At 35.2% G+C, this 14,028-nt stretch overlaps 1 protein-coding gene across 1 annotated transcript in view; it reads right to left on the reverse strand.

Annotated features, from left to right (window-relative positions):
• The window catches only part of LOC123868877 (lachesin-like), a 113,947-nt gene extending 103,445 nt beyond the window's left edge, over nucleotides 1-10,502 (reverse strand). Inside the window, exon 1 of the mRNA XM_045911536.1 lies at nucleotides 10,371-10,502. The gene's annotated coding sequence lies outside the window, so the exon portion shown is untranslated. The remainder of the gene's footprint in view (nucleotides 1-10,370) is intronic.
• Between the last annotated feature and the right edge of the window lie 3,526 nt (nucleotides 10,503-14,028).

The raw sequence follows: 14,028 nt of genomic DNA on the forward strand, positions 1-14,028 counted from the left end.
AGAGTGTTCTTAGCTATAATCCAAGAAAATCGGTTCAGCCGTTTGAAAGTTATCAGCTCTTTTCTAGTTACTGTAACCTTCACTTGTTGGGGGTGTTATAAATTTCTAATTTACACTTGTAACATATGTAATTTGGTTGCCTGTCTTTAACATATACAGAAAATTTATTGTTTTCCGCCAACCGACGTCAACGTTGTTTTTCCACAATTTTCCTATCGACAATTCAGAAAATACATTCTAATCGGCCCTCTGTGAAGCAATATACTTGAGGGACACATTCTTTTATGTAAATGGGTCGAGCTAAAAAAACATGTACAAAAGTTTAAGCATCCCGACTCCATGTAAATTCCAATTTGAAATTTTATTTACAAACCTATATTTTTACATATTATATCCAGATCATTAACCTTTACAATTTTATGAAAGCTAAATTGTATCTGTCTGTCTAACTTTCACATTTTAATAGTCTACTAACCAATTTAGATGGGTACAGAGATGACTATTTTTTATCTCAAAAAATCTAAGAGTTTCCCATCCCATCGGATATTTAAAAAACCTAAATCCACGTGGTTGAAATCATCTACTATTTTATAATTGAAATATTAATGACTACACCAAAATCAAAAAGCATAGTTCCCCATATCGTGGGATATTATTGTTTTAGTAACGAGCTTCAGAGAGTTTGTCAGTTTATTTGTTTGTTGGTTTGTCCTTCGATCATATCACAACGGAGCAACGGATCGACGTGATTTCTTGCATGGGTATAGTTTAAGACCTGAAGATTGACATAGGCTACTTTTTATCCCGAAAACTCAGATTCCCACGGGATTTTCAAAAACTTAATCCACGCAGACGAAGTCGCGGGCATCAGCTAGTAGGTGGATCATATTGGGAGTGCCGCTTACTAATTCGGCACTTTTTTTTTTAATTTTACCATCGTAACCTGCCAATAAATATCTACTTCATCACGCTCTAGGAATTACACAAAATAGGGTCCATAAAATTAACAAATCTTTCAAAAGTATTTGCGCCCCCTTAGTAGTAAGTTTCTCGTTTTTCCAGTTGTAGGTACCAGTAGTATAACGGTATATTTAGGAGCTTAATAATAGGTCCGCGGTGAAACCCAGACTCGTCCTTTATTTCTGTTGACACTGTTTGTTCGGAACACAATGGACCTAATCATTGTTCTTACGTTTGGAGAAATCCCGTATCACGTTTTCATACTCCTTATACCATTTTCATTCCAGACTTTTCGTATTTCATACCTACCTTGAAGACTTGAATGAAAGCTGTTTAGTACTTATTAATATTATTAGTAACTAGAGTATGCCCGCGGCTTCGCCCGGGGGGGTTTCGGTTTTTTAAAATCCCATGGAAACTCTTTGATTTTCCGGGGTAAAAAGTAGCCTATGTCCTTCCCCAGGATGTATCCCATGTCTGTACCAAATTTCATTCAAATCGGTTCAGCGGTTGGGCCGTGAAAACGTAGCAGACAGACAGACAGACAGACAGACAGACACACTTTCGCATTTATAATATTAGTATGGATTATTGGTAGTTTCATCTGAAAAATAGCAACCTGCATTCTACGCACATAACTGTGATGCATTTATGCTGAACTTAATCATGATTTGTTTACATCACACAACATTATTTCTAACTGACATGGATACCCAGCACTTATTCCATGGACCTCTCCGTGGGACCCCAGGTTAAGAAAGTTTGCTTTATGTGATAATGATGTTAATAGACACATTTTGCTCACATATCCTTTTATATACATTATACATGTATATAGTTCGGAAGCTTGTGAATATATGTTGCGATATAGGGAAGAAGCTTTGCCGTAGGGGCCTCTCATAGGGGCATGTATTGGAAAATGTCTGAGTTATTATTAACACAAGGAGGAAAATTCACAGCGCTAATACCCATCCCGTGTACACTTATTGAAGTTTTATTAGTAAATACCATCTTCACTTGAGCCCGGAAGGAATTCCTCCTATTATTTTTGTCTTTAACTTAATAATCCGTTTGATGAAGAAATATAATTTCATTCTAAGCCTAACTTTCTTGCTGGTTCTTCTCAGTAGGAAAGGCATTCCGAACCAGTGGTAGATACTTTTAACGATTCAAAAGTACTTCTAAAAAAATGGAATATTATTTTTTTAAGAATTTTAAACAAATTCTATTGATTTTGTAGATGAGATATACTTTGTATATATTTTCTCCAACTAAAAGTTAAAGCCAAGACTTATACATATGGATGTATTCACATCTTTTGGCTACAGAGTCGTCAAATGTTAATTAAGTACAACAAATAGGCTTTTAGGCAGTATTTGCGTATGTAGGACGCAATAGTCCACAAGTAATACTGCTTGTTACATAGTACACAGTACACACAGGCCGACCAAGTTCAACATCCGAAACATTCCGGGCAAATGCTATAGTCCTGCTTTTAGGCGGGATTTCAAGATTAAATCGTGTTGTTTCCACATTGTATAGATGTTCGGTAGTGCTATTTCATGTTTGCGGTATTTTTTGAAACAAACTCTTATTCACTGTTCTTTTTCGTGTTTCGGCCCGAAATTGGCAATTCAAACATTTATGAAATCATCCTCAGGCTGTGAATTCTTTCACGAGTATTTCTCCTCACAAAAATTTAAACAATACGAAATTTTCTTTCAATGCTTTATTAATTTAAATGTAATTTGGACTTTGAAAGTATCTTTACGATTAAAAATATCTTTTGCATAAAATTGTTTATTTATGTACTTCGTTGGCTTAGTATTTGAAAGAGGATATTGGTGCCTAATGTGTCGAAAAAATCTTTTAACGAAACTGAAGTAATAAGTCTCAAATAAGCACTATCCGTTTTGCAAAGCGGAAAAAATGGCACTTCATTTATACCTTCCTATATTACTTAAATTTTCTTTAGAGATTGGTGTACAATCGAACAGCTTGACTTCAGACACTAAAAGCTATCACTTTTAATGCCCAATTGACTCTACTAAGAGCAAACAAACCACGCGCAAGTTACACGCTTCATCCATCTAGAAAACTCGACAAAAAGTTTAACTTATATATAAATGATAATGAGTTAATGAAAATTCATGTTAATTTCAGCTTAGTCGGAAATGATCGCTGAATTTATAAGTCTTAAATACTGTTTTATCAGCTTTTAATACTTATCTTAAACCGGATTCCTGATAACGGTTTTCATTAACAAATTGCGCTTCTTAATAATAAGTTAATGGATGCTGTAAATGGAAACATAAAATTACAGAGAACCTTTTACACAGATATAAATAAGTAACTTATGGAAATAATGGAAATACTTGTATACCAGTTATTAGCTCTACTTGAAATATATATACAGGTATGAGGAACTACATGAAAGAAGTCTGCACTCAGATAAGTCTCTGCAGATTCGGAGGGCAGCACCGGCCTCGCTACGCACACTCCGCAGTATAATGTGATCATCTTCCTACAGTTCCTTCATCTTCCTCAATATAGTGCCCGGCAAACAACATGGACCTGGAGCAGTTTAGTGGGAGAAAGTTGGCGAATCCGGGATGCGAAAGTCGACGTATTAACCAATCGCATGCACCCGCGCCGACTATTCGACCAATCGCGTGCACCCGCCGTTCGCCAGCCAATCGCGTCAATAATCAAGTTGTTTGCCAGGCACTGTAGGTACTTATATCTATATTTTCCTTTTGTCAATTTGACCACTACACCAGACGGTTGGCATTTAACTAAAATCTACAAAAATGAGTACAACGTTATCTTTAAAATTTTCCATAATTAAAATGCTTGCTCTGCTAGACAAAGAGACGTTACTGGAGCTTAAAAGCGGCTGCAGTCCAAACAAATTACTTACTGCAATTCTGAACTTGTACATTGTACAAACTCTGATGAGCTATATTTTGAGGATGTAGGTTATATAATACAAAAAAATATAAACCCAACTTTAATACTCTTTAGTTTGAATATCTACGAAATGCTCTAGAAAAACTAATTAGGTACAAATTCTCAATAATAATAATACAATAACTCAAAATTTTAAAAACCCCCAACACAAAAACCTCTATAAGAAAACTAGAAAAGAGCTGATAACTTTCAAAGGCTGAACCGATTTTCTTCGATTATAGCTAAGAACATTCTCGATCAAGCCACCTTTCAAGCTAAAAAAAAACTAAATTAAAATCGGTTCATTCGTTTAGGAGCTACGATGCCACAGACAGATACACAGATACACACTTATAGTAGGGGAGCCCACGATGCTAAATGGGGATTAACTCGAGCGTCATAGAGTTCTATTGGGTTGCAAAGCTTAGATGATAAGAAGAAAAAAACGTTATAATATAATGTATACCTGTTCATCGGTGGTAACACCCCTCTTTTTGGGTCAGGGGTTAAAAATATAGCAGGAATATTTAAATAACTTTAAAGTAGACACAGATAAGCATTAGGGTACTGTAGTGTGAATTTGGGTCACGCAGTGCTTATACCAATAAGGAACTATACATACCTAATAAGTACGTCATACTGAAGCACGCGGGAGATACGTACTTGCATTATATACCTACCGAATAGCGAGTTAATCGACTTTGTCTACGATATGAGTAGTACCTACTCCGAATTACAATTTAAAGTCGGTATAAGCCACACGTAGACAAGCTTCATTACTTTCCGATCACGCTATTGCACTTTGCGATTAAACACCATCACCACTAAGAACGGTTAGCACTACTAAAACTCAATGTAGCGTGAACAAACCTATCGTAAGTATAAAGCCATTCGCAAGTGTTTTGAAGTCTATCCCAGTCAGCAGACAGACGCTCTTGAGGGTGACAAATGTTCATAAAATTTACATAACATTAAATATCAGATGTCTGCTGGTGTTGGTATAACTTACCACTGATATATAGCATCAGCTCAGAGTCACATATACCATGGAATTATTGAAATAAATTTTACATTCGCCTCAATAAAATCCTCCTGCGAACATTGCGAATATAAAAGTTGCCATTATTAACTTCAGTTTTTCGCATATTCATGTTTACTGCCCGCTTGAAAACGGTAATATTCATACTAAGTTTATTTTTATTACAAACAAAAGAGCATGCTATTGGTACATACTTGTATATTATTTACACTTTGAACAATTCACCTTTAGTTTTATCAGATTAAACGGTGCATCTCTACATAGCTTTCTTTGAACATTGAAGCTTATCAAGAAAGCTTTCTCTAAGACTTTGTTTTAAAAGCTAATGGCACAGACGAAGTTTCATTTATACCTAAAATGTAATCTAAACTGATAGAATGAAGAAATTTCTGAATGTCTGAAACAATAATACTATGATAAATATGCAAGATATCATGATGTAGTAAATTTAAACTTCGGAGGCTCGGTATTTTCTAAAGATTCCTGTCAAAAATACAGGGAAAATTTTGTATTGTACCCTATTAAGAATAATATAGTTCCTTTTCAAAAAGTAACAAACTTATCCTATACTAAAAGCAAAAGATCCATACATCTCGTCACCGCTAAAGAGTTTAGCTAGTAAATGGCTTAAAATTGCAGCTTCTACTCAAGTAGATGAACTTAAATAAAGGAGTAAAATAAAGACAAATAATTTCATGAAAAATGCTTTCAAAAATATATGACCCTTTTACAGCTACTAATAAGCACCCACTAGCAATTTAGTTTTATTTTACATCCGCTACAGCTAAGTTTTAACAAGATGTACTACAATAGAGAATTGTCAGTCAAATCAAGACAGCATTTCTAAAGTAAACTTAAAATTTGTTTTAAATTAAGAGGCTTTTCTCCGTCACTCGCTCCATACAAACGTAGTTCCAATTTCATTTAAATATTAAGCAACCAAAGTCCATGAAATTTTGCAGACATATTCTAGAAACTAATATCTATGCCTGTGGTTTTCCAGATTTCTGTTAAAATATTCGGTTTCAAAGTTACGCGGTCTTAAAAATTCACATACAAATCTTTGAGCGCCTGTAATTTTGAAACTGCATCTTTTTAGAAAATTCTAAAACACCACAGGCACAGATATTAGTTTCTAGAATATGTCTGCAAAATTTCATGAACTTTGGTTGCCAAATGAAATTGAAACTACGATTGTATGGAGTAAGTGACGGAGAGAGCCCTGTTAAGAATTAGGTGCGCTTTTGTCATCGCTATCTTAATTAAATAGTCTAGCGATAGAGACGGTATTGTTAAAAAAATCAAAAGCAGTTATGTCCTTTAAGGCGAACCCCGTTTTCATAGTTTCAGCCGAACAAAATTCTCTTTTATTATGAAATAGATTTCATAATAAAAGAGAATTTTGTTCGGTGAATTAAGATAGCGATGACAAAAGCGCACCTAATTCTTAACAGGGCTCTCTCCGTCACTTACTCCATACAATCGTAGTTTCAATTTCATTTGAATATTAAGCAACCAAAGTTCATGAAATTTTGCAGACATATTCTAGAAACTAATATCTGTGCCTGTGGTGTTTAAGAATTTTCTAAAAAGATGTAGTTTCAAAATTACAGGCGCTCAAAGATTTGTATGTGAATTTTTAAGACCGCGTAACTTTGAAACCGAATATTTTAACAGAAATCTGGAAAACCACAAACATAGATATTAGTTTCTAGAATATGTCTGCACTGCAGAATTTATAATTCCCTTGTTCACAAGATTACTGCCATATTATCATTACCAGCTTTTACTGTTGTATGGCCACTGTTGGACACAATATTATTATGTAAACGTATTTTAAGTAGCGTAAACACTTTCTTTCCTCGGCTTTCACATCCGATCGATGCCATCCATCTAGTTGGAGCGTGCCATACTGATAACCAAGATGCAGTTTTCACTGGAAAACCTTTTGACTTTCTGGAGACCAACGATGTTTCTTTACATGGTGACCACTACCACTGACGGTGACAATGTGCTAACCTAGAAAATCACCTATCCTTCGTCAACTTGGTTTTTTAGATAATCATTTTCAGGTACTAGCCAGCAAAGGAATATTACCAAGAATATAATTGATGATGCACACGACTTTGTCCGCTTAAGTTTAGTTTTTAAAAATTCTTTTCTGGAAAATTCTTTTCTGGAAAATTCTTTTCGGGAAAAATTCTTTTCCCCTGGAAATTCTTGAATTTCCGAGATAAAAACCCTTCCGCGGGATACAAGCTATCCCTGCACTTAAAATTGGTTTAATGGATAGGACGTGAAACTTAGCAGACAGACAGAAACACTTATAACATTGTTAATTGTATGGATTTACGGTTCTAAAAGTTTATGAAATTCCCTTGTTTGCAAGAGTACTCTTTGTAGAAACTATTCGTACATTTAGCTTGAGGTTGGCTCAACGGTTATTGCACTATAGTACTGTTGTTCCGGTCAATGGTATCACAGCGAAAAGCCTCTAGGCTTTTGTCTGCTATTGAATTTTGATTCAATTGACCGAATACAGAACACAGGATTATTTTAGTCGTATTACAGTCTAGAAAGTAGATTTCTAACTCAAAAATTCTTCAACTAGAATAGGTGTTACCGGTGAAGCGCGTAAACCGTTTAGAATTGACATTTACTCGTAAATCCCAACTCTGAGACCGCTAAAGTACGAAAAGTTTTTTTGTCGTCGATTTCCTAGGCAATTTGCAATCTAAGGATAAACTGTTATAGTGAAGAAAATCGGTACTTCACAAAAGTAAAATATCGTCATTATGTAAATAATGTGTCGAATACGGTCAAGAACTAAAACTGACCACCCCGACTCCACACAATCTTGTCTATCTTATCTCTTGAGCATTTTGCAAAGCGCGAAGCCTGGAGCACACAAAATTGCTGAATCAAGCAAACCTACGAAGCCGAATGGAGTGAAGGGTTGAAGTGGCGAGCGAAGTGAACTGCTTACAATTATAGCGAAACGAAAATTAGTTACGTAAAAACGAGTAAGTGAAGCTGAATGAAGGAGAAAAAAATACCAGTAATTCGGTCCCTGAGTCCAAGTTTTTATTAATGATGTGTAGAATGTAGATACGGCAAAGTAAGTAAGTCCCTGAAGATGAACCGATTCCAATTTTGATTGAATATCCATGACCCGTGGAAATTTTAGAGTTCCATCCGAGAACACAAACAATAATATTACGCAGCTGTATAAACGTAATTATTCTAACATTGCTCGTGAAATAGCATTTCATTTGATAACCCATTTCATGGAAATTTATCGGCAAAGGTGGATCGGTGGAAGGCGGTAACGTAACTAGGCCACCGATAGGACCCAGGCTAATGTTAATTAAGATTTTTTCGAACCACAAATGAACGTGAATCATAGAGCTAGAATATTATTACCTGAATTCATCTTTATATTCGCATCACTATACCTACTGTAGCACCCTAGTAAAAAAAATTGCAAATGTTGTAATTGGCTGAATTTGTAGTATTCTTGCTAAAATTGTGCATTTGCCAAATATAGTAAGCAAATGTCAGTTAATATAAGGTGATTACAATCATCACATTCTAGATCTGCAGATGATAAACAGATAAACTGTTTAGTTTGACAGACCAAGTATTATGCTTCCTATGTTCAATCCTGGAGTGCGTATTATTGCTTGGTATATGGTAATAAACAACCTTGAACGACTCTACGCTAAAAAGGCTAACGTAAATATAGAGTCATCAGAATTTTACTCGACTATGTTTATGGCTGACGTTGAGGTATTACTTCTAGATTAACACGTCCCATCTTAGACCATACCATTACTTTACATCAGGTGTGACTGTGGTCAAGTGTTAAACTTCAATTAGAAGCTAATAGGGTATTAGAGAGTAAACATCTCGCCCAAAATCGCTAGATATCGCTACCCGTAGGGTGTCTCTTACGTCCTACGGGAAGACCAAACGTTTCTATAGAGTAAATACCGGAAAATTTCGTGCATAGAGCACCGGAAAATTTCGTGATTACTATAGGAGTACATCTTTGAAGTACTCTAAGGTCTATGTAGATAATGTGCTCTAGCTCTAATTATAATAATCTATGGTAAATAGTTTACTGACATTTACCAGCATTCGGATGCTGATGGAAATCGTACAACCAAGTGCTAAATAACGATGACAAATGCGCTCAACTTTAGAAAAGTTCAAGCTAATCTGAATCGGGTTGGTCATGGCTACCAGTGTAAAGGGTGCCAGAATTTGGGAAGTCATTTGGGTCATTTCGTACCAGTTCAGAACAAAGTTTCTGGACCCCAGCGTAAAATTATAAAATTGAATGTCATTTGTTGCTTATTTATAGGGGTCCGTACCTCAAAGGGAAAAACGGAACCCCTATAGGATCACTTTGTGTGTGTGTCCGTCTGTCCGTCTGTCCGTCTGTCTTGATTGTCACGAAATCCTAAAATAACTAAACTAAGTGGGGTATCATATGAAAGGACTTTACCTGTACATTCTGAAACAGATTTAATTTATTTTTAAGCATAATAAGCTGTTGATTTATCGTACTAAATGTCGGAATAAATACCCGAGTATGGAACCCTCGGTGCACGAGTCTGACTCGCACTTGGCCAGTTTTTTTGCATAAAACTGTCGCACGAGTGAGTGGAGGGTTTTTGTTGCTCATCGGCACTTCATTCATCTCAACTGAAGCATTGACAGATCTATTGTAACCGCGAACAATAACCACCACACAAATTTGTTACAATCATTTTGTGAAGCCCTCTGAAAGAACCTTTTAACTACCCTGTAACGTTCAGAGGTGAATGACAATTCAATTTTCCTTTACAACAGGTACCTGTATTGAAAAAAATCACTTTTAGTGTTATTATAATAGAGAGAGAGAGGGTACACAAAAATATAGTCAAGCTAAGTTTTTGTAAACATTATTTTCGCAAAAAAAGATTATTGTTCTTCCTTTTCTCTTATTCATTTAACAAAAAATACCTACTGAATTATAAAAAATCAAAAACACGAGTGCCCTGTAAATTTTTTTTTTTTTTTTTTTCAAAATTGATATCCTGATTCCTGTGTGACTCGAAATGAGTAAGCATTCTGACGATACCCCATACATCCAAATCTGTTCAGTTGAGCATTTAGAAGTTATGATGGAATTAAAAAAAGTTTACATACACAATACAATGAACCCTAGAAACAATACACTCCTTTTTTGGGTAGTCATGTAAAAACTGTAATATTATCTTATAATTTAAAATGTAAACTTAATAAAAAAACAAAGTTAGTCTTAATAGGTAGGTAATCAAAAAAATGTGAACGAATGTTTACTAACAAAGCAACTTAATCACAACTTTCGGTGGTGCTCAAGGGTTATGGGGGTGAATCGAACAGCAATTCTTACCTCGGAATCGACGGCGCCTGCAACACCCGCGGTCGTAGCTCGTGGCTCGAGGCGTGAGGGAGACAGCGGTTCTCAACTTTTTTGCCAGCGCTTATAGTTCGCTGGAACACAGCGCGACCCGCGGGTACCGGCGATTCATTACCAACGAGCGTGGAGGCTGCACGCCGCCCGCGCCCCGCGCCCCGTTCCCGCATGCGCCGCGGCCTTCTGCCGTCCTGTTGCATCTGACGTCGCCGTCAAAACGTAAAGGCTATGAATACGGTTAATCGGCTGAATCTGGCGACAATCGGCCATCGCGAGATTTCGCAGCCTTGAATATTATGGAGCGCACTTGAGTTTGAATTTGATTAATTTTCTCGCTGCTATACCTATACCTACTTCTGTGACGATTACCGAAATATTTTAATAATCCTGATTTTAATTGCCTCTTATCTTTTCTCTCTACTATTATACCTAATATTGTTATGGTTGTCTGTTTATATTATGCTAGTGCGTGTATCTAACAAGGGCTGATTGAGATTGAACTTTTGCAGTTCGTAAAATAAAATTGTTTTAGTCATATTAAGTACATAAGTAACTACTGTTCTAACTATCATTGAATTTGTATATTAGATCCCGGATTAAATTATCATAAGTACATGTAGATTGTAGACTTGAATAATGACGTTCTTTTCCTAAAAAACGGTTAATTCCCAAAAAGTACTGTTTTTGAGTACTTAATCGCTAAAACAGTGGAGACTTTCAAATACTGATTGAGATTTTCCAAGGTTTTAGTTCGGTCCTTCTCATAAGTATGGAGCAAACTTACTTAGAACATGCGTTTTTTCTATCAATCAAGCAATTTTTGCGGGTTATTAATACATTAGTCAAAAAAATCTACTCTTTAGTATAATATAACCGCTTTTAACAAAAGTAGGTAGTTAAGTATACCTACAGCTTTTCAGAATATCACGCAGCCGGATCCCAAAATGAGTTTTTTTAATATTTATATATTTAACTAGCTGACGCCCGCGACTTCGTCCGCGTGGATTAAGGTTTTTCGAAATCCCGTGGGAACTCTTTGGTTTTCCGGGATAAAAAGTAGCCTATGTGCTAATCCAGGATATTATCTATCTCCATTCCGAGTTTCAGCCAAATCCATCCTGTAGTTTTTGCACACACACATACACACATACAAACAAACTTTCGCCTTTATACTATTAGTGTGATAAATGGTGCCCACGAGTTCATCTGCGTGGATAAAGGTTTTAATTACACAGGAACTAATTTTCCTCGATAAAAAGTTAATTTATGATTTATCACACTAATATTATAAAGGCGAAAGTTTGTGTATGTGTGTATGTATGTGTGTGTGTGTATGTTTGTTACTCATTCACGCAGAAACTACAGAACGGATTTGGCTGAAATTCAGAATGGAGATGGATAATATCATAGGCTACTTTTTATCCCGGAAAATCAAAGAGTTCCCACGGGATTTCGAAAAACCTAAATCCACGTGGACGAAGTCGCGGGCGTCAGTGGTATATAATATTGTTGGTATATAGTTCCTGAATCTAAGATCATGTTATATTCATTCCTTTCAGCCAAATCGTTGTGAAGGAGAAACAAAACGTCGAAAAATTCAAACTTCTACAATTTATAATATTCGTTATAACTATTGTGTAAGATGATTACTTGGGTGTTCTATCCCTTTCGATACAAAGTTAGATCGAATTTCAAATCAGTTGTATTCAGACTATGCATCCGACAGCATAATATTCCGAATTCTGTTAACTCGATCTGATAATTCGAGTCCGAGAATAGATTAGCTTTCAAGCTTTCGTATTTGGGTTATTGTATCCGATTGTAGAAAATATAGGTAGTTCTTAGGTATGATTTACTTACTACTTGCACAGCAGGAAGCGCACAACAAAAAGATGGAAAAAGTAGACTGTTTATACATATGTATTATTAATATCGTTTAGTTTTTTTTTACCATAGCTAATTGCAGGACATAACAATAACACAAATTCACATGCTAAACGGAAATTGCCTCGTATCTATCCAATGAGCCATTTATTATTAGGTTTGAAAATTGTACCAGATATCTTTAGGGAGTAGTATATTCCTTGCTATCATAATATGCTATCATAATTGGTAGATTATTTTGACGATTCAAAAGCACTTGTAAAAGTTTAATTGAATAAAAATAATTTGAATTTGAATTTGAATATAAGCAATCCTACCATGGTTTTCAAAAGTTGGATGGTCAGTATCACATAACCGCTTAGTAAATATATCATTAGGTAGGTAGGCACGCTTTTACGACAGTAAAATATATGATTAAAACATATTTTTAATATATTTCTACCGTTAGTAAATATTGATATTTAAATAATTTTAACAAAGGCCTTGTGAAAATAAAATCTACGCTTAATCGCCATGAACCTTCATCAGAGCAGTACAAGCTAATACTTAATCCTTTGAAACATGTAAGACCTTATTTATAGCTGGGCTAATAGCATCTAACCCAAGACCGAGCTTTACCGAAAATTGAACAGAAAACCATTATGCCAGAAAGATACAAAATACGGGCAGAAAATTTATTTAAAAAGTATTTTCTGCTCTTTACAGTCCCTCAGGCCTTCACGTGTTAAATATTACAAAGATTTATTTTGTTCGAAGTTCTTTGGGTCTGAATTTAAAAAGAAAGCTTAAGACTATATATCACACGCACAAAGTATATAATAATAGGTATGGCTAATTCTGTTTACAAATGAAATGAAATTGTTTATTTTTCGATCTGTTCCAAATTGGCAGGTTATGTTGTATGTATGTGCCATGTATCGTCGTCAACTGCGTTTCAGATTTGCGATTGTTATACACAATCTCTAAACTAAAATCACAAGTGTAAATACATTGCTAATTGCTATCCCTTTCATAATGCTCCCTGAGGAAAATGATGGCACCAGATTTAGACATAACACTTTAGTTTAGGTTTAGAGAATGTGTACAGCAGAATTGGTAACAGTACAACATAGATTACCAAATAGGAACCCCGGCCCTAAAAGCACTTCAATTTTAATTTGAGTGAAACATAAGTCCCTAATAAAAAGTTACTCACTAGAACTAAATGGAAAAGTTTAATAAACTTGTGCAAGATATAGAAGGAATTATTTGCATCCACAGCTAGACATAACAACCTTTAAAAGTGACCCAATTACAAAAGCGCAGATAGATAGAAATATAGACTACAGAAAAAAGAGTCACGTCTGCATTACAATAACTTTAAACAAGATAAAATTGAAAACTAAAACACTAAGACACGTGAAGGCCCGAGGGACTAAAATGATCTCTCCGTCACTCGTTTCATACAATCGTAGTTCCAATTTCATTTGAATACTAAGCAACCAAAGTCCATGAAATTTTGCAGACATATTCTAGAAACTAATATCTGTGTCTGTGGTGTTTTAGATTTTTCTAAAAATATGTAGTTTTAAAATTACATGGGCTCAAAGATTTGTATGAAAATTTTTAAGACCGCGTAACTTTGAAACCGAATATTTTAACAGAAATCTGGAAAACCACAGACATAGATTAGTTTCTAGAATATGTCTGCAAAATTTCATGGACTTTGGTTGCTTAATATTCAAATGAAATTGGAACTACGATTGTATGA

Source organism: Maniola jurtina, chromosome 10, assembly GCF_905333055.1.
Source record: "Maniola jurtina chromosome 10, ilManJurt1.1, whole genome shotgun sequence".
Classification (NCBI taxonomy): domain Eukaryota; kingdom Metazoa; phylum Arthropoda; class Insecta; order Lepidoptera; family Nymphalidae; genus Maniola; species Maniola jurtina.